Source organism: Patella vulgata, chromosome 4 (assembly GCF_932274485.2).
Source record: "Patella vulgata chromosome 4, xgPatVulg1.2, whole genome shotgun sequence".
Lineage (NCBI taxonomy): Eukaryota > Metazoa > Mollusca > Gastropoda > Patellidae > Patella > Patella vulgata.
Window position 1 is genome coordinate 34,577,498 of NC_065882.2, and position 26,887 is coordinate 34,604,384.

Genomic DNA, 26,887 nt, shown 5'->3' on the forward strand with positions numbered 1-26,887 from the left:
TTCCCCTTCTTGTAGTTTAGCTAATTCTTCTTCTAACTTTAATCTCTTTATCTTTAATTCTAATGATTTTATTCTTTTATCTTTGACAGTTGTGCTTGGCTCTTGTTGTCTCTTGTCTTCCATTGGAATCCCGATCGAGTAGCTCGATATTCGACATTCGCCAATATCAAAAAAACCAAGGAGAAGGTGTAGTTTTTATGTGAATCCAATGCACAGACATCCCCATTAATACATGTAATATCTTTAGTTCGTTTTAGAAACCTAAATTAATGTGTTTTGGAAACATACATTCATCTGTAGATATACATTCATCAAATCTGCTTTTCTGAGAACCAAGTTTGAATATCGAAAAACGAGTAGCTCGTTTTTTGACATTTGTCAATATCGAAGATCGAGCTACTTGTTTCTCGTTATTCACCAATATTGATAAGCCAGATACACTGAAAAAACACTTGTGTTGGATCTCAACACAAGTACTTGTGTTAAAACTAATCTACACAAGTTATGTGTTGTTTTGCATTGCATTAACACAAACTTGTGTCGATTTATAAAATCTTGTGTGTTTTTTCATATCATTAACACAAGTAATGTGTACCTTCCACGATTTGTTTTCTTTTTAAGAAAAAAACTCCATACAAAGTCTGAATTCGGGAGTCGTCAAGTTTTAAGAAAAGTAATAAAGGGCTTAATTTACATCTCGAAAATCACTGGAAGGGAGTGAGTACCAATTAATCAGACAATTGCCAGACAGACTTGAATGTTAATTGGTGTTAAGTTGTCTGTATAGTTAAAATGTCTGTCTTTTTTTATTGACCCAATAAACTGATAGACCAAATGAATATATAGTGTACATGTGATTTTCAGCACCCTGGTGTTTTCGAAAATTGATTCAATGTGCAATGAACAAAAAAAATGAGTAAAACTCTTAATAATGTAATTGGTTGATGTAATCGAAATTGGACAGTATTGGTTAACTGAAAAGTAACCAATCAAATTTAATTGATCATCCACGTGTATCTCATAATCGACTTATTGATATAATGGTTCTCCAAGTTATCTATACTTTTTGTCTGCGATATCACTTCGGTGGAAGCGGGCGTAAAATACAACTAACTAAGAAGAAGTATCTATACTTTAGTCATTGCGACAAATTCTTTCTTTGATATTATATCAGCGACATTCAGTTAGATGTAGTGACGTTAGCATCAACAGAGTGCTTTAGCCGTGATATTTTTAAAAAAAAAATTATAATGGTCACATAGAATACCAGACCGCAGGTTTGTAAATTTTTACAAAAAATAAAACCGTGTATTTAATTTAGCATGTATATATTGCTTCTATGTATATAATAATTCGTTTCGTTTAAAACAGTCAGATTTAGAACCACTGCCACTGACTGCACCGAAATTCTATTTATATAATGGCGCCACAAAGAAATTTTTTTTGATGTGTTCTAAAAGTGTTCCGCTAATTCAGCAATCTAATGAATCTGTCTTAATTTTTCTGAAATCGTGCTTAATTATTATTAGCTAATCGGCGCTACACCGTTGTTCAAATACTTATAATTGCAAGAAACCCCCGACTAGGACCAGCAGGTAAGAATCTGTCTTGATTTTATAGTAATGCCCGGTTGCAATTATTGGCCGCCATCTTTGATTTTTATAGACGTTCGGGCCAAAAAAAAAGGAGAAATGTATATCCAGACATGGACTATAGCTAGATACTAACTTTTGTGTTAGTTGTTTATTTGAAATGTAATCTTAATATTTCTGTAAAAGAAAAAAACAACAACAAACAAATCAGCCTTTTTTTTATATCAATGTCATCAATGTGTAGGCCTAATAATTAGACTTTCAATGATTCAGAAGTTTCTCTACAGTTTCGTTATTTTTTTTCCAGTCATTGATGTTAGCATATGTACTACACAAAGAAAAACAGGTAACAGAATTTCATTTCCTTTTAATATATTTTTTAAATAATGGCCAATAATTGTTATTGTATGTAACAGGAAAAGTATTTATCTCTGTAGAGAGAGGGCGAGTAAATGGGGTTTAAAATTCACTAAATTCACTTGACACAAACTATGCCATTCATTTCCTTGTATTAAATTGGTCGAATCAATGATGGGTTAGTTGTATTTTACGTCCGCTTCCACCGAGGTGATATCGCAGACAAGGTCGAATCAAGTAGGCCCATGCTTTATGTCCTAGAATCAAGTAGGACGGGTAGTCTTCTTCCGTTTCCGCCCTTTTCCTGAACACTGTCTCATTCTATTGCCATCTGTGTATGTTGTGTTATATTAATTCTGCATAAACCTAGAGTTGTTGTTAGTGTTTGTCGGATAGATCCTTTATACTTACTGGCGCTAGGTAATTTTGAGGCTAATATTGTTCAATTTTATTTGAATGATTTGCTTGCGCGTACCGTAGGAGTGTATTAGAAACAGTGTTCGCGCAGGTTCGAGAACGGCTGAAGAACATGAAAACACTTTCATGAGTCTCGAACATGAGAGAACGGTATCCATGGTAACAAGATGAATTAAATTTATACAATCTGTTACGATAACTTGTTTGGTATTGACTTCGCTATTAGGCATACTTATGATAAATTATGACTCCATTTTACTCCTTTTCAATTCTTTGGATGACGATTACATCACCTTTTGATACGACCACATGGAAATGTGGTCGCATATTGTCATCGCCCTCGTCCGTAGGTTGTCCGTCGTCTACAGACCTGATTATTTTGAAATTGATATGTTGTTTATTTTAATGAGATGAATCCTATTTAATTTCAATAATTTCCGTTAGTTTCTTCTGGAGTTATGGCCCTTGTTTCACTTTGTGAAATTCATTTGCATCTATTAAATTAGTAAAACGAAGACGTCTATTAAATTTCTGCGATTTCCGTGAATTATGTCTAGAGTTGTGGCCCTTGTTTCACTTTTTGGAACCTTGTGAACGCGCGGACAACAAAATTATCATCCGATTTGTATGCATTATTTAAATTAGTAAAACACAAAACAAAAAAATCTGTCAAATTTCAACAATTAAGGCCCTTGTTTCAGTTTGTAGAACCTTTGTAAACCCACAAACGACAAAAATTATAATCTTTTCTTGTAAATGCCCACATTACCTACAAAAGAATGAATATGCGACAATCCCTGTTGACTGAGCAAACGATTAAACTGCTGTGGGCATATGTTTCGTTGCCTGGCAACCTAACTTATTTGATGTTATACTGGCCACATACTACATCCAATTTTCGAACGGTATTAAACTTTTAAATTAATAAATGCACCCATGATGCTGTTTTCTCAGCAGTTATCGATGCGTCGACCATGTTTGTTCTCCCTCACACCAGCTATGAGGTAGTGTGGGATTTGAGAACGGGAACGTGTTCGTGAACGCATTCCAGACTGCTCAAGTCCGACAAGAACCCATTCTCCGTCCGTTCTCTGCACCGGAACACTGTTTCGAATACACCCTAGGGGTATTTAGCAAAGGGAGGAAACCGGAGGACCCGGAGAAAACCCACAAGGCTGGACAGGCGACCTTATTCCTAGTCACATTCAAGTGGGGAATCACATAATAATGGCCTATTTCAAATAAGATATTTGCATATAAAGAAAGTAGGCCTACAGCCTCTTTCAAATGTTATATTTGCATATAAAGAAAGTACAAACTTAAATCGTCAGTACTGGATAAACTAGCCAAAGGATTCGGCTGAATCAATTGGCGCTAAACTTCACCTAGTTTATCCACTGACATACGCCCGAATCAAACATGTTTAATATATTTGGTCGAATTGTATTTGAGTGGTGTGTCCTGCTGTCCGCTTCGCCGAAGCATTCGTCTGATTTTAGAATTCATTAGCCAATCACCACTCATTTATATCGAGTGGGTATCACAAACTAGCAGTCGAACTGTGACACGGGTGCTACAGCCAACAAATTCCAACTACCATACTATCGGCTTAAATGCACGCCAATTGGACCTCAGGTTTTGTGTTCCATTGAAACTACTAGAAATGAAATGGGGTTTAACGTCCTACTATTTTGCTCCGAACTGGGCTAATGAAGACAGGCATACACCACACAGTGTGCTATGAGGGAAATTTTGCCCGGACAGCGGCACTGCGGTGTATCGAATTCCAACTGTCAAGGGATCTTTTACGTGGACGCCAACGTGTACACGGGACCTCGTTTTTTCGTATCATCCGAATGACTAGACAACTGTCCTTGTCAGGCCCTCCATCCTGCATCACTGACAAGGGGGAACCACGCCGGAAAATCTGGGTGAACTTTCTCGGCCAATGCAGGGATCGAACACCCTACCTCCAGGCTAGCGAGCCAGCGTCTTACCCACTTAGCCACCATGACGACTAGACAGGGAATCCATGCTAAAAAATCCAAATGAGCTTTCTCGGTCAACACTGGGAGCAAACCTACAAACTCTCGGGTAGCAAGCCAGTGCCTTACACACTAAGCCACATGGCTCTCTTCTAATTACTGTGACAGTCCAGTCACATGACAAACAAGGGTTATTAAAACAGATTTTCACGGCTTCGGTAAGATCTTCGGGATTCAAATGGTTTTAGATATCACACAGTTTGTATATGGTAAGGTATCTTAAACAGTTAATTACATGTCACATATTTATATTTTTCAGTTTCCATATTAGATGCCATAGCAAATCAAAGATCATATAATAAAATAAGTCAAAAAACCCAAATATGGGAAAAAAAAGAGCTGAAGAAATGGTGATTTGAGCACCTATGATTTCTCATAGTTGTTTTTTGAGGGTGAGTGTTCAATTCTAATAGAAAAGATTGTTGTTGTGGTATTTTAGAATCTCACCATAATGTGTTTGGCACAATATAGCCCGGTTGGAGCTGATGTGACATAAACCTTAATTTCATTTTATTATTTGGAATTTAAAATTCAGTTTAGTATAGTAAAACTGTGAAGTACATGTATGTGCACAGACAGAATCTTACTTATGTCCAGATACATGTAGATATGACTATCTCATCTGTGGGGACCTACGGTGACCAAGTGGGTTAGACACTGGTTCGCATATTTTAAGGTCGCGGGTTTGCAGTAAGACAATGCAGAACGGAGGGCCTTACAAGGACAGCTGTCTAGTCGTTCAGATTGAACAAAAAAACGTGGTCCTGTGTACACATTGGCGTGCATGTAAAATAGCCCCTGGCAGTTAGAATTTGATACAAGAGTAGGCCTTAGGGTCACGGTACCCGGCAAAATTTCTCTCATAGCACACTGTATGGCATATGCCCAACCTCATTAGCCCAGTCGGAGCTGAACAGTAGGACGCCGAACCCCATTCCATTTCATTTTTTTCATTTTGTCTCATCTGTGACAAAGCAAACCAACACATTACAATACAATGTAATTAAATTAAAACTTTCATCTTTTAACTGTCGAGTCGATTTAAGTCAACTAATACATAGTATGTTTTTTTTCTCCGTTAACTACATCAGAAAGATCAAGACAGTTGAAAATGGCTATTCATATTATGGAAACTTTTTCTCACAGAGCTTGATAATCAGGTAAAATGTAAGTAACATACATATTTGTATTTTTAATCATCAACTAGTTCTATACACTTGCTTGGTAATCTAGTTATTCTTCTTGGGGCAATGCCTAGGACTCAGCTATTTCAAGTACTTGGCATGCTTGATTTTTGCCAATCACATCCATTACAGTAAATAGCAGTAAAAAAATGATGGACAATATTTTACTTTTCAAATAGATTTCAATAGATTTTAAAGGGTAATATCCAATTTGTTGTCAATGGAAATAAAATAAGAATGGGTCCAAAAATAATTAGACATTGCCAAGTAAATAGGTGCTGCCAATGATGTAGTAGGGAATCTGGATTTGCAGACAATACATGTATGAACCGGGTGAATAGTTGACCTATTATGAGACTTCAGTCCCAAATCTCAAGACTTTTTTCTGACTTGGCCTGACAATGACAGCTGTCTAGTCCTTCCGATGAGACGAATATTGGAATGCACGTAAAAGATCCCCTGGCAGTTGGAATTCGATATAAGAATAGATGATAGTGCCGCTGCCCGGGCAAAAATTCCCTCATAGTACACTGTGTGGCATATGCCCGTCATTATTAGCCCAGTATAGGAGCAGAACAGTAGGACGTTAAACCCCATTTCATTTCATTTTTCTGACTTTTAACCCATTTGATTTGAGCATAATAATCTGCCTGGGTCTTTAAGTGGACAAGACACAATAAGTGTTACGCAAAGTTGAAACCAAATAGAGACTCAGTCTCGATGTGGCAAAATAAATTGTTTATTTAAACATTGTATTCTTATTGCCTACTTTTTATTTTTTAGGCTGGAACACCCTTGAAAGAGTATTTGGTGTATGATAACAACAAGAGAACCCAAGCATCAATTTATTTTATACTTCTGGGAAAGAATGCATTTGACCCAATTTTTAAATATTTATTTTTTGTTATTAATGTTAAATTTTCTTCCAAAACACAATTAGGTTTTAATTCTCTTCAAATATGTATGTATAATATAGCAAGTAAACTGACATATAAATCACTTAGAATTTGGTCGGAAATCATAAAGTATTTAATAGGCATTACTAGAAACCAAATGTAGATCAAATACACCCAGAATTACAAAAAACCTTGACCTACATTAAGGTGACTTTCCCTTGCTTATGAAATGAAATACGTTTTAATATCCTGCTTTTCTGTGTTTTTAGAGTGATTCTACCCTACCCTTATATCAAATATTTCAACTGTCAAGGGTTCTTTAAAGGGTACCCAGGGGGGCCGAATGGTTAACACGCACACATTTGATCAGAAGGTCTGTCATTGATTCAAATAATTCAATTTTCAAGGGTTCTTCAAAGTGTACGCAGTTGGGTTGGTTTCAATTCTGGGGGGTGGGGGTGGATGGCCGATTGGTTAGCACGTGCATGCTGTATCATACGGCCTCCTGTCATTGAGTCAACTGGCATGGTTTCGAATCCCCGGTTGTAGACAAGGAGTAGGGTCGCCTGTCCAATCTTGTGGGTTTTCTCCGGGACCTCCGGTTTCCTCCCACTGCTAAAGACCCCTACGCGCTAGCGAATTATTGAAATAAAATTAAACCATATGTTAATCCCAAAATGATCTAGTTTGTGTCGAGTAGATGTTAAACCCCATTTCTCTCTGTCTCTCTCTCTTTTGATTCTGGGCTTGTACCCAATTATCCCTTGCCATATCCAACACTGAAAAGTGGGAACTATGCCGGAAAATCCAGTTGAAATTTCGCGGCCAACGCCTTATGCTCACTGAACCACTGTGGCTTATGACTTGTGATTGTATATAAATCTTTTGTACATATGATATTTTTTTATTTCAATCCTGTAATCTTGATGCTTTGCTTCTTTTATTTATAAAATATTCATTTTGTTTGGGTTTTTTTTAATGAGGAAAAGGCTCTACATCATTTTATTACTCCTGCAAAATAGAGCAATTTTCTTTTGTTAGTTTTCTGTGTATGCTAGTTATTTCTAGATGCCTCACAAATCACTTGTAGTGTGATTTTGTAGCATTTTTCAGTTTTTGAAATTGTTTCAATTTAGTGCATAATTAATCTTATTAGTGCTTAGTTTGGATGTTATTAAATTTAGATATATTTGAATTATATATTTTGGGGTATGGGGTAGGGATACTGTGTACATATCTTTATATTCTCAGTTCTTGTTTTGGGGTAAAGAACAATTTAAATAGCTATTTTATATTTTGTGATGGGTAAAGTGGGGGGGGGGGGGGGAGGGGTCATTATATATAACACAACATAATTTGTATTAGAATTGAAGTCTCTGTTTTTCTGTTAACATTTCAAATATCTATTTAGTTTTGATGTATTAATTTACTTTTTCCTATGATTTTATGAATAAATAATAATCTTACAAAAATTTTTTTTGTTTCCTTCTTTTATCAAACTTTACAGGTCTAACAGAGCAAAGAGAGGGGTCCTGCATAGAAAGGTTGCTATGCTGGATATAAATTGGGGAAAAATACAACACAAGTTTTTGATGATGGTTATACACAAGTTTGTATGAAACCACACAAGTTTCAGAAATTTCAACACAAGTTTCAGAAATTTCAACACAAGTTTCAGAAATTTCAACACAAGTTTCAACACAAGTATTGTGTAGATTTCACACAAGTTTCAACACAAGTTTTGTGTTGTTTGATACATTTTAACACAAGTTTTGTGTTGTTTGATACATTTTAACACAAGTTTTGTGTTGTTTCAACATTTAACACAAGTTTTGTGTTGTTTTAACACAAGTTTGTGTTGTTAAATAGAGACACCTAACTTGTGTTGAATTTAACACAAGTTTGTGTTCTTTCAACACAAGTTTTTTTTCAGTGTAAGAAAACGCTAAAAAGGTAAAAGTTTAGAAACAAACTGTCGCGTCTCGTGTTCTAATGATTCAAGCATGGTTAAATGGACAATAAACCCCCTCTAAATACGAATCAGGAAGTGTTTATCTCCTAAGTGAGTTCTTATATTGCGCACAAAGTTAAAGCTCTCCACAAGACGAAAAAATAATTTATGTTAGCAAGCAGTCGGAAAAAGATGAGACATTAAATCTGCTGCAATGAATTAGACATACGCTTAAACGGTTAAAATGAACAGTTTAGGAACAAATAGGTATTATTCAATTATATCCCTGCACAAAATATATATATTCAGGTTTATATTTGAAAGAAATGTTAAACTTGGTACGCTAACGAAATGGAAGTTTCGAAATTTCGTTTGAAAAAACGTATTTGTGTTCCACCCTTAGCAATGCATTCAAAATGAAGATATATTATTCCAGAAAGAAATAGTTCGTTATCGTTGCATATTGTTAAAAACTGCAATGCCTATGAATAGAATACATTATATAGAGTAACATCTGGTATATTACTATTTTGTGATGGGTATTTTGCAACTTTAATGCCATATTTGTCGGTTTTGTCGAAAATATCGACATTAAATTTATTGCTATATATTTACTCTTCAAAAAAAGTAGGGGATATTCAGAAACAATACAAAACTGCGGAAATGCACTGCTGTTTTCATTAGAGGTAACCAGTGTATGTTAATAACAGGCCAATTGCCTACACATGAACATAAACAGTTCGTATGGGCGGCTTATCTGGTGGCCCTATTTCACTCGCAAAGATATACAATGTCAAACGTGAAAATGGACGTTTTTGATTTTTGTCTTAATAATGAGTAATTCACCACTCCTCAGACATTCAACAATTCGTCACGGCATGCTCCTAATTAACCGTTCAATCACGATTTGAGGAAATCTGTGCAACTCCTGTTGCAGTGCCGCGACCAATTCTTGCAGTGTTCTCGATTGACGTTGACGTCGACGAACACGTCTCTCGATCATGTCCCAGACATGCTCAATAGAGGTAGCCATTTACGACACGAGCGCGGTGGGCACGGGCATTATCATCTTGAAAGATGAAACGTCGACCTGCACGTTGAGCAAAGGGCAGACCTATCGTTGCCAGGGTGTGGTCACGGTAGTATACACCAGTGACCCTTCCTTGAACCATATGCAAGTCCGTTCTGCCAGTCATGGTGATTCCTCCCCACACCATAACAAACCCACGCCCGAATCTGTCATGCTGTCTGACGTTAACGTTAGCATGACGCTCATTTACACGCCTCCAAACGCGAGCACGTCTATCGGTGGAATCCAGAGTAAATCTGGACTCATCTACGCTGCCTATACCATTGACGCCTGTTTGCCATGTACTTGCTAGTTAATGGAGGCACAACACGCGGTCGTCGCGCATTGTAGCCGATTTCTAATCGTTTGGGGTGTAACTCGAATTCCTGATTGGCCGTTTGTCCTCGTTTTCGCAAGACCTATGTACGAATGTATCGATCCTGGGCTTGGTGTAGTGACTCTAGGTTTATCATCAGCATTCTGTGTTTGTTGGTACCGGTTCCACAGTCTATTGATCACAGACCGTGACACATTGTTTAAAAAACTGGTTTTATAAACATAAAGTGGTTACGATATGAATTATCTTGTTACAGATTGTTTCCGTTGACCGTATTCCTACCCCCTGTACTGAAATAGTGTTTTAATCAAAATGTTTTTAAAAAGATAGAATCCAACAATTTAAAAATTGTTGGATTCTATCTTTTTGAAAACTTTTTGATGTATAATTATTTACATTTATCATTCCCAGGGTTATTGAATGCAAGGAGAAGTTATAAAAAACAGCAATGAAAATAGACTGTTGAAAACTAACTTTTTGTAATGGCCCGAGTAGCATTGTTATACATGATACAATACTTTATTCCAATTTATTACAGAAAGCACATTACAGTCGTATTAATACTGCAAGAAGTTTGGAAGATAGATGTGGTAAGTTCAGTTTATTTTTGTTTGACTTACGGCTAGCCCCCGGATCCATTCGCTTTATTTGAATTGTGCGTTTGTTTGTGATTTCTGCGTAATATACTCTTAAAAAAAGTAGGGGATATTAAAATGCAAATACATAAGCAGGTTTTCAGATGATAATTAGTCATGTACACTTGACATACTTTGAGTGTATGTTCACAGATAAAGAACGTATCGCCCCATCAGAACCACTGAGCTGCACATGCGACACGCAATAGCGCCAGACACCTGTTCATTGTCAAATTTGACACTTCAAGGAAGGGTTGATGAAAACTGCCGCTTGCTGGTTTATCCTATCAATGTTTGCTTTCCTATCGGTTTAGCGTATCTATGCTTTAGTGTGTTACGTTTAATTTGATCGGGAGACGTGTTCGTCAACGTCAACGTCAACCGACAACACTGTAAGAATTGGCCGCGGCACTGCAAGAGGAATTCCTCAGATTGCCCCAAATCGTGATTGGACGGTTAATTAGGAGCATGCCACGACGAATTGTTGAATGTCTGAAGATTGGTGAAATACTCATTATTAAGACAAAAATTAAAAACGTCAATTTTCACTTTTGACAGTATCTCTTTGCGAGTGAAATGGCGCCGTCAGATAAGCCGCCCATATGAACTGTTTATGTTCTTGTGTGGGCAATTGGCCTGTTATTAACATACACTGGTTACCTCTAAAAAAACAGCAATGCATTTCGGCATTTGTGTATTGTTTCTGAATACCCCCCTACTTCTTTTGAAGAGTATTCGTTTTGTCCGTATCTCTGATTTTGTGTGAATTATGTGTAGTACAGTCTCCCTGCACTTCCTAATATATAAATAGGAACGCTAAGCATACATCCTGATCAGAACATTGTGTATTGCCTTTCGTTCGTACACTATACAAAAAATGAAAGATCGGGTTTCCCGGAATATGTTTTCAAATTTTTCGTTGCTGGACGTCTTAAAACATTTATTAAGTTTTATCTGAGTCAAGACAAAATCTTGGAGTGGGTGGGGGTGGTCTACAAACTTCGTACATATTTCACTTTCTGTATAAAAAAAAACTGGGACTGTGAATCTAGAATAGAAGGTCAGGCCCCGAGTTCACAAAGCATTCTCAGATTTAAGTTAAGAATTTACTCAACTTTCAATCACTGTTTATGAGAAATATTTGTGATTCAGAAACGCAAAACTTTGCACATAGTTTCTAATTGGTGTATTTGATACATTTAAACAACAAAAGTTTTATAAAGGGCTATATTTTATAAGACAAACAATTTTGAGTAAATTCTTAACTTAAGTCTGAGAATGTTTTGAGAACTTAGGGCCTGGTGCATACAAAAATCGAACTCATCCAAGCAGGTCCACAAACTTAGTACATATTTGTGTGAAATAGCCTTATTTAACGTCCGCTTCCACCGGGGTGATATCGCAGACAATGACTTTGTACATATTTCACATTTCTCTTAAAAGGCAATGGGTATGCTCGATGCGCAGCAAAATTTAACTTATCCAAGATCCTTTGATACTTAACATTCATCTAAATCGGACAAATATTGTGACCTCAAAAGGGTTCCACATGGTATTACATGCTTTTACAATATTTGCGTGGCGATTGTGACGGGAAATTTCGGTCCGAATTTCATGAATCTAGGAAGTTACGGTCCGATATCCACCAATATTGGCAGGAATCGAGATTTTTGGGTTATAAACATATATATTAAGTTTCATCAAAATCAGATAAAAAAACCGTGACCTCTAGAAAATTCACAACCTTGGTAATTACATGCTTTTTACACTATTTGCGTAAAGGGGGCTGACATTTTGATGAAAAGTATCTATCCGATTTTCACGAAATTGTAACTGAACCGTAATTATTGTGTAACGGTAATATATTTAAAAGGGTTTTTTTACAATCTATTTAGGAACGCGATTTTTCCTACAATCAGGGGCCATAATCAAGGAAGTTACTGACCGATATGCGCCAATATCGACAGGAACCGAGATCGTTGGGATATAAATAGGTGTTTTAGGTTTCATCAAAATCGGATAAAAAATTTGATCTCAAGATGGTCCATGTAGTGAAAACTTGATTTGTCGAAAAATCAAGGGCAATAATCCATGAAGTTTCGGTCCGATACCAATATCGAAAGGAACCGAGATCTTCGGGATATAAACATACATTTAAAGATTGGTTAAAATCTGGGCGAAGTCATAACACGTCCACATGAATATATGGGCGTATAAAAGTTAGTATATACCATTATGAAGTTTAATAATTCGCATGAGCGTAGGGGTCTATAGCAGTGAGAGGAAGCCGGAGGATGATAGATTTGATACACACTGCTTATCATAAATTCTATATAAAGCTGCTTTATTTTTTTATGTATCAACAGTTCTTGAAAACACAACGACAGACAATGAAAATAAATTGATACGAAGTGATTATCGTTAATTCTATTTATAAACCTGTTAACTCATGAAAGCCGTGCTATAAATATAACATAATGTACTATCATAAATCATAATATTTATTATTTTTAACGCCAATTACATCAACATCGATTTCAATAGGCGGTACAACATAAAGTGAAAACAATAAAATATCACAGAGCATTGTGAAAAAAAAGAAAAGATGTAGGTATATAAAGAACATTTACGTTAAAAAAAAGTATATCCACAATTAAAATAATTAACTCAGAAAAGAGTCTAAGAACAAAAACAAAAATTTAGAATTGCTTAAATGACTCAAATATAATAATTAAAACTGATAATATGCTATACTAAAAAGATGAGTTTTTAGTAGGGATTTAAAAGATTCAAGTGATGGTGCATTACGGATGTTTAAAGGTGTGGCATTCCAAAGACGAGGAACGGCAATAGAAAATGCTCGCTTGCCATAAATAAAACTCCTGCTCGAATCTTGGCTCGAAAAGTTGTATTCCTGATGAGGATCTGGTGGTTCTAGTTGACTGGCGATAGGAGATAAGATCACATAAATACATAGGTGCTTGATTATGTAGAATTTTAAAAACGGTGACAAGTACTTTAAAATGGATTCGTTGTGCGATGGGTAACCAGTGTAGTGAGAAAAGAATGGGGGTGATGTGTGAAGATTCCTTAATGCAACAGACAAGGCGGGCAGCGGAGTTTTGAAAACATTGGGTACGCTTGATTAGATAGTCAGGTGCATTAAGAAGTAAGCTGTTACAATAGTCTAAACGAGAAGTTTATCAGTATTGGTGCGGTCTAAAATATTTCTAATTCGGCATATTCGATACAAAGCAAAACTTGCAGATTCACATACAGAAATAATATGTCATGATAATGAGCATACATTGTCAAGATTAAAACCAAGATTTCTAACACTATTTACAGTACAAATTCACTACCAATACGAACATTGTTTAAAATAGACTGATTACGAAATTTTGAATAAAAATGTATAACCTCTGTCATTCCGTCGTTAAGTCTGCCTGCTGCCATCCATGTCCTGATTTCATCTACACATTTTTCTATTGAATTAGTACACAGATCACCGGATTTACATGAAAAATAGACCTGAGCGTCATCAGCGTAAACCATGAAGTCAAGATCATGCTAATTTATAATGTGCTCAAGTGGTGTGCAGCACAGACTGAACAAATCCGGACCTAACACACTTCCTTGTGGGACGCCATATTTTAATATTGACGTTTCTGATGATGCAGGGGCTACTTTACAGCTGAATCCGTCTATTCAAACGTTGTAATAGAATGGAATGGTCGACCGTATCGAAAGCTACGGAAAGGTCAAGCATAACCAGAACGACTTCGTGATGATTGTCCAATGAGATTAAAATGTCATTAAAAACTTTTACCAGCGCAGTCTCAGTGGAATGGAATTTCCGCTATGCCGATTGGAACTTGCAGTACATGGAGTTATCGGATAGATAATTATCGACTTGATTAAAAACAACCCTTTCTACAGTATAAGTTCGCCAAGGAACGAAATATTTGACACATGTCTGTAATTTTTTAGTTCATTTGGAATAAATCCTGATTTCTTTAAGAGTGGTCTGAAAATCGCACACTTTTCCATCTATGGCAAGGTTTGGGGGAATTTGTGTGGAACTTTTCACCACAAGAGTTCCACAAGATATTGGGTTTCTGAAAATAAATACAGTCCACAAAACTTTCGACTTAAAATAATATTCATAGAGTGTTTTGGGTCTGTGGTGTTTTTCACCACAAGAGTTCCACAAGATATTGGACTTAGAAAAAATATTATTCTCAGGCCTCCCTATATGCCTGTGTGGTACCACATTCCACAAGATTTTCGATTTAGAAAAATTTTGATAGAGTGTTTGTGGTCTGTGGTGTTTTTCACCACAAGAGTTCCACAAGATATTGGTTTAGAAAAAAAATCATTTTCTTTTTATTTCGCTGGAACAATAATAGTTTATCCTATCATCTTGTAAGATGTGGGGGAAATATATTCTACAAAATATTAAACTTAAAAAAAAAATAATCTTAATTTCAAAATATTCTTCTCTAACCTCCCTATGTGCCCGTGTGGTACCACATTCCACAAGATTTTCGACTTAGTTTATTTCGAATTTATATTTTTAGATTGTTATTTCATTTCTTTCGCCCTGTCTCTAGCTCTAGCTCTATGTGGGATATCAGATTTAATCGCACCCCATTATCTTTAAGACGATGTCATACTGCAGTGTAATACGGAAACGGATATAAACTATTTTGAGATGAATATTTAATATACCTTTCTTTGATTTTGCTGGTCTGAATCTATGGCGCAAGTTTTTATATTTATCCTGTCTTGGCTGTAATTAACAGACCGAAATATTCCAAAAGTAATGTGGGGTGGGTTGTTTTTACCCTATCACAATATGTGCAATTTAAACAAATTGAGAGCAGCGAACTGCAAATTGCCGCTCCCAAAACCATTTGATAAGGTACGGAAAACAATTAATAAAATAATAGACTGCTTACATATTACAAACCTTAAAAACCCGGAATGTCAGACGGTGCTACACCCAGATAGATTTAACGAAATGTACCCAGACTTAACAAATAAAAATACTATGGCAGCAGAACAAACTTTCTCGGGGTTAAGTAGATTTAAAAAGATAGTGTGCGCGATGACAAAAACTCACCACTTGTTTTATTTACACAGACTGGTAAAACGCCGAAATAATTATGTAACCCAGTGTTACCGAAAAGGAAGATGTCCCTTATTACCCAAGAGACGTCACTGTCAATAGTGTCATTCTACTTAAATTGTCATTTTAAATCTAAATAATGTATATATGATATGTTTTGTTTTTAAATATTAGTTTACTAAGCGCATAACTTGAATTGTTGGATTCAAGTTGATTCTCACCAAAAAAAAGCACGCCCATATTATAAGCAATAAATTCCTTGATAAATGCATATTCCTTGTAACCAAATGCTGTGCAGATTCAATCTCGGTTCTAACTGTATGTGAATAGTTGAAACTGCTCTTAGTATTAATTTAATAACAAGTTCTAAGTCTAACTGCCATTCCAAAGAAAAAAAGACTCAAAACATATTTGGAATTTTTTTTTAACAATGCTATGGTAAATAAAACAAATTGTACCTAACCGATTGTTGCATCATTCAATCTCCTGTAATCTATACAGAACCCTAAACTATTGTCCCTTTTCCGTACAACCGGTGAGCACCATGGGCCATCTTCAGGTTCGACGACTCCTTTATCAGCCATACTTTGAATCTCTTGCTCAACTTCTTTTACATTGGACAATGGTATTCTTCTGGGATGTTGTCGAATTGGGTTGGAACACCCAGTGTTAATTTTATGCTCTGTTAGACTAGTTAGGTCCATGTCATTGGAATCTTTAAAAAAGCATTTTTATACTTAATTAATAATTCTCTGAATGCTGCACACTCTTGATTATTAAGATCAGAACGTGATTCACTGTACATAGTCTTTAGATGGTCTGGTGTATGAATGTTTTCGTAGCAAGCATCCACATATTTCTGTTTGTTTGTGCTGCTTAAGATTTCACTTAGGTGAGTAGATTACTACTAGTTTCATTTGAAAGTTTCAGATATTAGCCTTAAAATTTAACTAGATAAAGTCCTTATGACTCTGGCGAAGTACACCGCCTGCTATTTGGAGAGCAGTCAAAACAGACATACATGACCGTTTTTTCGTTGATAAGAGGCTCAGTTGTGGAAATATGGACTTTTAAGGTTACCCTACTCTCCCTACTCTGAATTAACAACGCAATATTCAGCCGTATTCATCAACATTCAAAATCAGCTTTGGCCTTAAATTATACGCACCTCGACTTTCATCCCTTGCCATACCCTCTGTTCTACACCATTGACATCCTGGTGAACTTTCTCGGCAATTGCAGCCCACCACTGAAGGCCTGTTTTCCCAGTGAACCACTGATGATCTATGTGTGCCAGTCGACCACTGATGGTCTGTGGTCCATTCCACCACTGTGGGTATGTGGGCCAGTCCACCACTGATGGTCTGTGTGACCCAATCCGCCACTAGTGGTCTGTGTAGACCAGTCCACCTTTGTTTGTCTATTATGTCAAATTTCACCACTGATGGTCTGTGTGTCACAGTCCACCACTGATGGTCTGTGTGTCACAGTCCACCACTGATGGTATGTGTTTCACAGTCCACCACTGATGATCTGTGTGGTCAAGTCCACCACTGATGATCCGGTGTGTCATATTCCACCAGTGATGGTCTTTGGCCCAGTCCTCTACCCAAGGTCTGTGCTTTCCAGTCTACCACTGGTGGTGTGTGTCCCAGTCCACTACGGGTGGTATGTGACCCAGTCCATCACTGATGGAATGTGGCCCAATCCACCATTGCTGATCTGTGTTTCACTGTCCAACATTGATGATATGTGGCCCAGTCTACCACTGATCGCCTGTGTGGACCAGTCTTTTGATGATTGCTTATTATGTCACAGTCTACCATTGATTCCCTATTGTGTCTCAGTCCACCATTGATGCTCTATGTCGCCCAATCCACAAATGATGGTCTCTGTGTCGGGTTCACCAATCATGGTCTGTGTGTTACAGACCACCATTGATGATCTGTGTGATCCGGTGTGTCATATTCCGCCACTGATGGTCTGAGGGACAGTCCACTACCGAAGGTCTGTGCTTTCCAGTCTACCACTAATGGGTTGTGTCCTAGTCCACTACTGATGGTGTGTGACCCAGTCCACCACTGATGGAATGTGGCCCAATCCACCATTGCTGATCTCTGTGTCACTGTCCACCAATGATGGTATGTGACCCAGTCCACCACCGATCGCCAGTGTGGACCAGTCTTCCGATGATTGCTTTTTATGTCACCATTGATTCGCTATTGTGTCCCAGTCCACTAATGATCCCTTAAACAGTTTTTCTGCATATAGGGCATGGTCTTTTACCAAGAGGAGACTGAAACTTATTTGCTGAATGAATAAGCTGCTCCGACGTTCCTCTCATTTTCTTTCTTACTTTAAAACGTGGCATATCGACGGTCGGTTGAAGACTGAACACCAAAACTAAAAGAAATTAAACGAAGACTGCTTGCAACCTGCATTGGGATGTTTTATAACCAATTCTTAAAGAAAATGCAGTGCTGAATGGTGTAAATGGGAGAAATTTTCGTCTAAATAAAACCTAGAGTGGCCCACAATTTTTATAAGTGTCCTAGCCTGTCACATATCCACCTACAGTGCCCCACAAGTCTTAGCGGGACCTATTGTGATCCATGGCCAACCTAGTATTACACTATATTCATGTATGTCCTAGTGTAACCCTTTACCTGTAATGCTATATGATCTATATATTGTAGAGGTTGCCTAAGTTCTGTAAAAGATGCTCTGGTTAGCTAGTACCAGTGACAGCGAAAACAAGGATATGTCTGGTAGATTAAAATCAGACAATGACATCATAGTCTGCTAATCCAAATATGGCAACCCCGTGACTTAGAAACGTGGTTAGCCGCCCTCCTGGGTGCCCATATAAGTACACCTATGTTGAAATCCAGGGTAGCGTCTGTGCAGCTGACCAATCCGGTAAAGGAAGTACCTGGTCAATTTCCTGGGGCTCAATACATGACTCATAATTTAACGACACCGTAGTGTGACAGCAAACCTTTTTCGTGAAGTGACCAGGATATCGACCCTGATAATATGTAGCAAAGAATAGAGTATGCGTCACACGTTGGATGGCGGGGGCGGGGGGGGGGGGTTGTCGGGGTGCCTTTCCACATTTAACCAGCGACTCATAGTACTGCATAGTGCTACATATTTGTTTTGGAGCCGTAACACAGATTCTAAAACTTGTGGAAGAAATTTAGAAGAAAACAGCAATCAAAAGAAATCTATCTGGTGGACAGATTTGGTGGAAATCTTCATCAAATGGGTAAACTCATTTTTTTCTGAAAATTCAACATGTAAGTTTGTTTTAACAGACCATATTAATGTTGGTAGATAATACAAGATTAAAATTAAATAAGATAGATGTTTAAAATTCAACTGAATAATAATAAAATATATGCATTAATAAGTTTTGATGTACAGGTTTATAAACGAGGTAATATGACTAGCTAGGTATGTTGAAATTGTTAAACTGGATTTAAAGTGGGTCTAAGGGGAAGGTTGTGTCATGTAGTACATAATTATTTTCTCTATGATCATAATAAATAATCAGTTCATTGTTGTTACTAAAGTCGTGTCGTGATTCGTCTGCTAGCATTGTTACAGAATTTAGAGATTTGTTAATCAAGACGAGCGCGCGCTCGTACCCACGTGATTCTGGGGTTTCGGCAGAGGTATGGCACCAGCGGCATGGTAACATTTTGTTCCGAAGTTTCGTGCGTTAATTCTTTCATTTCATAGTTATATAGAAGTTCTTGCATTACTGTATACCTTGTGAATGTTCGGTAAGGCGTCCTACATTATCGTAGGTCATTTGTATCAGGAATATAGTAAGTAATTCGCGATAGAGTAGAAGATTCCAGTATCATTGCAGTTTCCTGTATCATTGCAGTTTCCAGAATAGTTTGACCCACGTGACATCGAAATGTGTGTTAAAGGAACATTTGTGTTATGAACTGATTCTTTAATATATAATTAATAATACTGTCTAATATTTAATTACAAGTACGTTATGTATGTTTTTGTATGATTCTCTTGCATTACCACGTTTGTGATTGTTGTACGCTGTTACACTGTAATAAATCATATTATTAATTGTTCATTGACGTTTTTTTTTTATAATTTCTGCTGATTGGGCGTATTTCATAAATAGGTTATTTCTGGCCTTGTTTTAAGTGACGTAACAGAAATTGGGGGCTTCAGTCCGGGATAATCCGTATATATTTATTATATTAGTTAAATTTCTTAAGTAAACGAAATTTATAATACACAAAGGGTTTGAATTTCAACATCAGTTAAAATAACTAGAACTAGATCTGCTACTGTCCCATGCAGATATGAAAGCTTTCATATTCATCGTCACGTGACATGGATTATATCAAGTATCTTAAACGAAAGAAGAACTAGAAAAAATAATTATCAAAATCGGTGAAGGCTAAACATAGTGAGAAACATTGCACCCGGGCAAAAAAATAATCTGAAAACTAAAGGGAAATAACTGAGACTTGGATTGCTGTAATCGGAATGACTTCCCGTTCCAGAAGTTTCAGAAAAAGTGACCAAACCGTTTAAAAACGAGACGGATGAGAAAATGAAATGAAAATGGCGGGAAAGAACTAAAACAAAGGGCAGGAAAATATCGAAAAAATAAATGAGATAACTTTGAACGGAACTAATATTTTTTGAATCAGATTGACCTCAGCTTTTCGAATATTAAGGTTAAATTGTCCTGCAAACAACATTGTTGGCACGTAAAAGGTCAAAGGCGAAATTCGAAATTTTGAAATTTTCAAACACCAAAAATTCGACTTTGATCCCGAGTTATCCTGAAATGTATTAATTTCAGAAATAAGAGACGCATTGAACATATTACGGCCTATTGTGTTTATTTTCACGTCCGTTCAAGTGGATTTTTCACTGTTCTTCATATTCAATTCCAAATGGAGACCATCAGTTGACGAAATCAAAATTCAGAAAATGTAACTCACATGTCTGTAAGTATAATATCGCGAAAGCCTCGGGGATTTTTCACGTTTCAAGATGGTGGCACTTCATATTTTGTTTACGCATCAGTAATTTCTTATCTAGTATGGAAAAAAATTTCCAGGGCAATCGGACCTATATTTTGTCGATTTTATTGAAAAATTTGATCCTTATTTTCTCAAAGGGGAGATAACTCAGAAAATGTCTAATGACTTCGTTGAAGTTGGACCAACCATAGAACTAGAATACTACCGGGAACGCCCACCGTGTGACGTCACTACCTTATGTGACGGCGGGCCTCTGACGCTGATATCGGGCACAGCTTACTTCCGGTTTCTGCTCGCACTAACAAAATGCCTGGCGCGAATTGTGTTTTGTTCGGATGTTCCGCCTGCAATAAAAGAAACCGGGGTTGATCATTCTATCGCTTACCCAAAAACAACATAGAGTGGAGAGAGAATCATTACGTATCATACAGTCTACCACATCAGACCCGATAAATGACAAGACCTTGACAATATGTTCAAGACACGTTGAGCCGGATTATTTCGTTGAAAAAGTAAGTGAAAACTCAAAAGAAATTAATTATGTAGATTCTAGTTGGCAGTCCACCCTGACAACCTACAATGAAGTTAAGTTAAACCCATACTAGCTGAATGTCTGTATTTTCATGTTTGCCCGTTAGATTTTACCCTTTCTCTCATCAAAGTTGTATGCATATAGGTTTGTTTACATTAGTCTACTTGCAATTTGTTATGAAATTGACGAATACTACACCCGATGAGTGTGTGACAGCATGACGATTCTCTCTCAACAATCTTCTTTTACTTTAATTTTATGAATTACTAATTATTATTTTTTTTTAAAGGTCAAAGTTTTAACTGAGCAGCTCCATAAAAAATAAAATTGTATATTTATTTATGACTGACCTTGACCTGTCAAATCCTTTTACTTTTAAATTCCGAAATAATCTTGTTCCCGGTATGAATAATCAACAAGCATGGAAAAAAAATTAATTATATCTGAACCTTTTGTTTTGTATGTAGGAACCTTTTTATTTTGATTTTATGAATATTTCAGATGTTTACAAAAATTCTGGGTCCACATATCGAAGATTAAAAGAAGGGTTAGGGAGACTATCAACCTTAATTCTTCTACAGAAAAGCGTAACAACAAAGAAATTGAATCCAAGGAAGTCACCGGTAACTTAAATTTCTGTTAACTTAATTATGAATATGAACATTCGATGTTTCCTTAGAAAAGATCAGTATATGAACATTTAATTCATCAATATTAAACAGACATTATGCAAGAGCTACATCTGTCAATTGCAGGTCTTTCTTTAGGCCTGGAATGTTATCTAAATTATTAATTAGACATTAATTAACTTATCCAGACCATAATCAACGCTCGATGGCATCGCTAGATTGTGATATATACTGAATTAGAGCCCAGTCTGCTACTTCTGATTAAATCAAAAAATGGTTAATCGAGACCATGTTTTTTTTTTTATCGTACCGACTATAGTAATGATGATCGAGGCTAGGCCCAAAATTTAATCATTAAATACTTGGTTCAGGGTGGATGAATTTAACTGAAATTTTCAGCAAATTCCCTTTACATTATCTATTTTTTAACTATTATAATGAGAACTGCTAGCTCTTTCTGTAATCTCCCATAATTTTATTTATAAATACTTGTATGAATATCCGATTCTTCTTTATATTTACTTTTGTAATTTTTTCGATTTTATTCAGAAACCGAGAAAATTATGAATACATGTATGAGAATCCAATTCTTCTTGTTTTAATTGAATTTTATGAATTTGTCTATTTTATTCAGAGTCCAAGGAAAACCGAGGAAACTCAATGTTTACATATGAACGAAGTAACCTTTCAGATGTTGCAGAAATCATTTTTATGTCAAATGTCTGCTTTGTGGCTATGTCAGTCTTCAAGTGATTATATCTATCTGTTTAAAACTGAAGATAAAAGTGTAACATACCATTTAACCATTGACAAGGACTTGAATTGTGAAGTACAATATAATAATTTTTGTTTCCTGTTCAAATTAAAGTTACATCTATAGATTTACTTATAAGAACTGTTGAGAATATGAAGATATGTGGGGGCATAACATCAAAACATTTACAGTCTTATTCTCAATGTCAGCCTACAACTGTAAGATATATCAGACAGATTGATCTTTTCATGAACACAAATAAGTCAACATATAAATTACGAAAGCTGTGTACTTGCTTCTGTATGTAATAGTTTTGTTGAGGACACTCAAAAAGAAATTTGTTTAAGTTGTCGACAGATTAACAGAGATTTACAGAGAAAGTAAATAGCAATAATAATAGTTTATTTCACATATATGGCTACATAGCACATTGCATATTCAGATTTTGATTGACAATATATAATTCAAAGAATCAATATTTACATACTTGTAAATGTAATTTACAATTCAAAAATAGCTTAGCAATAATATATAGTTGCCATATAAACGAGCAAAAAGTGATAGAATATAATCATGTGGTACGAATTTGATTAAAATGTAGATTTCACTCCATTTTGATTTATTTCTTCCAACTGACTCGACTCCACATAGATTTGAGGTCAAATGAGAAGTTATAGAGTTAAACTGTGATCAGTGATGTCAGGTATTTTATTTACAGCACTTTGCTGCAAGCATTTCACACAATGAAAGTAACAAAAACACAGATTATACAGATAATTTCATACAACAAAATAGAAAGTGTATAATTAAACTAAACATTTCCTGGCTCTATTGGAATTAATATCAATATTGGAAGTATAAAAATATAAATGTGATTGAATCTAGGATTAAATCTACAACTTAATCAGCAGTGTTCTACAGATTTTTTATTTCTTGTTATTACTGTATTGTAGTTAATAAGTAATGAAAAGAAAACAAGGCCCCAAGTTCACAAAGCATTCTCAGTCTTAAGTTAAGGTTTTACTCAAAATTGTTGTCTTATTTTAACTCAAATATAGCACTTTACTAACTATTGTTGTTTTAATGTAAATATATCAATAAGAAACTATGTGCACAGTTTTGTGTTTCTGGATCAAAGATATTTCTGAGAAACAGTGATTGAAAGTTGAGCAAATTCTTAAGTCTGGGAATGCTTTGTGAACTTGGGGCCAGGTTGATAATAGTAAACAAAATATATCGAGACGCAATGAAATAGCACCTCTGAGATGACGTGGCATAACTTTGCACCTTCCACAGTTGCACAAAACCTAGCTTTTTAAAAGCTGCATTATATACCCCACGTGTGTACCAGAAAAATCAACATACTGATTCTGTTGGGTTTAATTTTTTGGATTAAGAATTGTTCGGGGTGCGTTTACGCAATCTTCAAAACATTCTCACATGTTATCATCGTAATATGATGTTGTTACATCCTTAATTGCAAGATTAAAGCAAATCTTTAAAACAAAATTGAGCTGAAAAGTACTAAGTAGGGCGTTAAACCTGGATTCATTTCAAACAAGATTTACATTCATCCATTTATAAAAGTGATGTATTATTTTTATTGCATCTCAGTATAAAATATTAACAATGATAACAAAATTTATACAAATTTTATACAGGTGCACAACTTGTAATGTGTGAGCTTTATAAATGTATTAAATTATTCTTAAATATACATTATGTAAGATTTTGATAAAGAGCTAGCCATTCTTGCTATAATAGTTCGAAGATAAAAAATGTAAAATGACTAATTTGAAAATTTCATTCAAATTACTCTATTGCGAGCGAAGATATTAGCCTTTGAAGGCCTTTGAAGGTTTGACAAGACATGTGCAATAATTTCAACCATCGTACTGGTTGTTCGAAATAGTCTCACTCCTCCATTTTTAGCTTAAATCAAAATATGGCTGAACTGTTCTAATCTATTTAATATTGGAGAAATCTGATGCCATCGAGAGTTGATTAGGGCCTGGATAAGTTAATTAGTGTCTAATTAATAATTTAGAAAACATTTCAGGCCTAAAGAAAACCTGCAATAGGCAGATTTAGCTCTTGCATAATGTATGTTTAATCATTATTATCATAAGCTTATGGATTTTTTTGTGCATTTCTATTTGCCTTTAGTGTTTATCAATGGTCATTATCTGTTAAATTCACAAGTTTTATTTAACAAGCATCACTGTCATGTGAATAAAATATCTTTGAACAGAGCCTTGGATCATTCCAACCACATATTGTTGTTCTTGTTTTTTAAATTAGTTATCTTGAATAGTAATTTAACCATTTGTTCCAAATGATGATAAACTTATACTAGAAAATGCACAGGCAGATGAACAGTTTTGATGTATAATATTCCTTGTTGGGGTTAAACTCGATTGAGGTTCGGCAAACCCTTGAGATCATGTGAACATCAGATCATTTTTCATATAACCACTACTTGAACTTTCCCATTAAATTTAACTGGATTAGTTTGAATCTTAAAAAGAAAATAAATAACAATGAAAACCACGTAAATAAAAACCAAACAAAATCAATAGCTATGAATTAAAATTACCAGTGTAAATCTGTACACAACCAAAGACAGGGTTGGAGGTTATAATTTCCCTCACAATTTTATCTAATAACGAGCTTGATACCAAATTAATACAGTTCTTTAAAGGCTCAATACCACTCTTGTTGTAACTGAATAATATGTCCCAATCTTTATTCTGGTCAACAAATTTAACTATTTTAGAATATTTCAATTAATTGATGATACAAATTTCATCTTAACACACCTTATTTAAAAAATTCAACATAATGGTTTGAAACGTCTAACGTAAACCTTTTCAAATGAAACTTCGATTTAAAAATATTTTCGAACCCTCTGGACAAGTAAAATAGGATGTAATGGATAATTTACACAACAGGTGGGACACTTAAACATCTAGTACTTAGATAGAGATATTATTTATTTTCTGGAGCTTTCAAGCCAGCAAGAGTGTTATTGTCCCTTTAAAGTAAATATTATACAAAATAAAAGAAACTGTTCCAAAGCAATTTGGGATCACGTGGCTAAGTGGGTAAGACGCTAGCCTGGAGGTCGGGTGTTCGATCCCTGCATTGGCCGAGAAAGTTCATCCAGATTTTCCGGCGTGGTTCCCCCTTGTCAGTGATGCAGTACGGAGGGCCTGACAAGGACAGCTGTCTAATCCTTCGGATGATACGAAAACCCGAGGTCACCTGTATACATTGGAATGCACGTAAAAGATCCCTTGGCAGTTGGAATTCGATATAAGAATAGGTGATAGTGCCGCTGCCCGGGCAAAATTTCCCTTAAATCACACCTTATGGCGTATGCCCGTCTTCATTAGCCCAGCATAGGAGCAGAACAGTAGGACGTTAAACCCCATTTCATTTCATTTCCAAAGCAATTTGATCGTTTGAGAAGAAAAAAAATATATAGACATGGTTGAGACTGTAATGAGTTTCATAACTTGCCCATTTGCTACGAACACAATGTGACTATATGTATGTATGTTGTATATGTAGAAAACTTACGGATGCTACTGGAACGACAGGTTGAGATGTCTCAAACAAATCTTTAGCAAAGAAAAGCTGTAGTAAAGAATACACATTTTTTTTTTTATAAACAATATTTTTATTCAGGATGTCTGAATGGGATTGGGGAACAGGCTTAGCCTATGTAAAACCCCTTGTTATAAACAAGAAAAGGGCACTGGGAAACCAGCCAAAACTGGCACGGACGTGCCAAAGGCTAACAACAATATACACAAAACAATAAATAAAAAAAATAAAATGTGAATGTCATCATAATTTATTAATAATAATTTTATAATATGTAGTAGAAAATGATACACAAACGTGTGTTCGGATAATTTAATGTCCGAAAATAAATGGTTTATACTCCCGATGGTATGTTATATAACTAATTTAAAAAAAACTCATTAAAATTATGAATAACTTACATCTATTACACCGTCAAGTTCTTGAAATTCCAGGACGTCGTACGCTTCTGCCATGTTGACATACGGCCGGAAGTTACTTGTGCCTTATTGACTTCGCGCATGCGATGTACAACATAATTATGTCATCACCGTTATACGTCACCGAGTGGGCGTTCCCGTTAGTATTCTAGTTCTATGGACCAACCAGTTCTACTTACATTCTTAATTTTATGAAAATCGTACTAATATTCAAGAAGTTATCATGTTGATTTCACTTCCGGGATGAGTTGTCAATGACGTAATATTCGAATTTCGAAAATCGGAAATAGCAGATTT

At 35.8% G+C, this 26,887-nt stretch overlaps 4 long non-coding RNA genes across 5 annotated transcripts in view; 3 read left to right on the forward strand and 1 right to left on the reverse strand.

The window, feature by feature from the left end:
- LOC126817148 (uncharacterized) overlaps positions 1-26,887 on the forward strand; it is a 90,776-nt gene that overhangs the window by 35,828 nt on the left and 28,061 nt on the right. Inside the window, exon 2 of the long non-coding RNA XR_007678821.2 lies at positions 10,387-10,438. This is a non-coding gene — a long non-coding RNA (uncharacterized LOC126817148). The remainder of the gene's footprint in view (positions 1-10,386; positions 10,439-26,887) is intronic.
- On the forward strand, positions 470-7,802 carry LOC126817183 (uncharacterized). Its single transcript, XR_007678837.2, has 4 exons — positions 470-1,938; positions 4,671-4,803; positions 5,503-5,578; positions 6,379-7,802. It is a non-coding gene; the product is annotated as an uncharacterized LOC126817183 (long non-coding RNA).
- LOC126817195 (uncharacterized) lies at positions 20,735-26,757 on the reverse strand. Of its 2 annotated transcripts, none has more exons than XR_008787820.1 (3): positions 26,573-26,757; positions 26,145-26,201; positions 20,735-20,991 (listed from the first exon to the last, which is right to left on the reverse strand). It is a non-coding gene; the product is annotated as an uncharacterized LOC126817195 (long non-coding RNA). The 2 variants fall into 2 exon arrangements; XR_007678857.2 differs by lacking the exon at positions 20,735-20,991 and adding an exon at positions 24,826-25,080 and having other exon boundaries at positions 26,573-26,736.
- LOC126817173 (uncharacterized) lies at positions 21,058-24,814 on the forward strand. The gene is made up of 3 exons (XR_007678827.2): positions 21,058-21,159; positions 21,681-21,802; positions 22,443-24,814. It is a non-coding gene; the product is annotated as an uncharacterized LOC126817173 (long non-coding RNA).